Here is a 994-nt window from a genome sequence, read left to right as displayed (position 1 = left end):
GAAAGGAGAAAGAAGGTATTATTAGTGAAGATAAAAGCAGAAGTTGATGAATTAGAATACAGATAAATGGAGGTACTAATAAATCAAAGAGTTTTTCTTATTTTGTTTTATGGATGGTGTTAAAAGCATTAAATAGATAAACCTATTAAACCTAATCAGGAACAAAGAGAAAGTACAAATATCACATGTATATCAACACACACAGCATTTCAAAAAGAATCACAGATATTTAGAAAGTTAAATGTAAGAGGTCACTCTGCTTAATTGTATACAGATAAATTTGAAAACCTGAGCTATTGCACAAAACAGCAGTATTAGAACCAGCCAACTTTCTAAGGAACAAAATAACAAATACTTTTTACATTGTTCAACAACATGGAAAAAGAGAAATATTTTCTAAATTATTTTTTGAAACATAAATATTGATACCAAATCTGACAAAGCACACAAAAAGAAAACTCTAGACCATTCTGAAATTACAAAAATCCCAGCTATTAGTAAGAGTAATTCAGCATCACATATCTCAAAAAAAAAAAAAAAAAAAAAGATTTGAACCTCTTGATTTACATGATTTTGTAGGGTTTTCTGGGTCAAGTGAATAGCGAACCATTTTCGCAGATCACTGCGGGCTGCGTAGAGGGAGAGCAAATAATATTTTAGTAAATATTTTAGGCTTTGTGGCCATACAGTCTCTGTTGCAGCTACTAAACTCTGCTGTTATAGCACGAAAGCAGCCATGGACAGTATGTAAATGAATGAGCATGGCTGTGGTGCAATAAAACTTTATTTACAAAAACTGGCAGTGGGTCATGTTTGTCCTATAAGGAATAGTTTGCTGATCCATGGTCTAAAATATAGTGCCTCAGAAACATTGAGAGCAAAAGTGTGGGCAGAGGCTTGATTGAGAAATTCAAACCAAATATTTGTGTCAGATAAGATTGAATTCAAGACAAAATGGTGTGTGCTTGGGCAGCACATATACTAAAATAGGAAT

At 32.6% G+C, this 994-nt stretch overlaps 1 pseudogene; it reads right to left on the bottom strand.

Annotated features, from left to right (window-relative positions):
• LOC105823904 overlaps positions 1-610 on the bottom strand; it is a 1310-nt pseudogene extending 700 nt beyond the window's left edge.
• Between the last annotated feature and the right edge of the window lie 384 nt (positions 611-994).

Source organism: Propithecus coquereli, unplaced genomic scaffold (genome assembly GCF_000956105.1).
Source record: "Propithecus coquereli isolate 6110/MARCELLA unplaced genomic scaffold, Pcoq_1.0 Scaffold70, whole genome shotgun sequence".
Taxonomy (NCBI): Eukaryota; Metazoa; Chordata; class Mammalia; order Primates; family Indriidae; genus Propithecus; species Propithecus coquereli.
The sequence above is the reverse complement of the archived record's forward strand: the minus strand, read 5'-3'. Positions and strand labels throughout refer to the sequence as shown.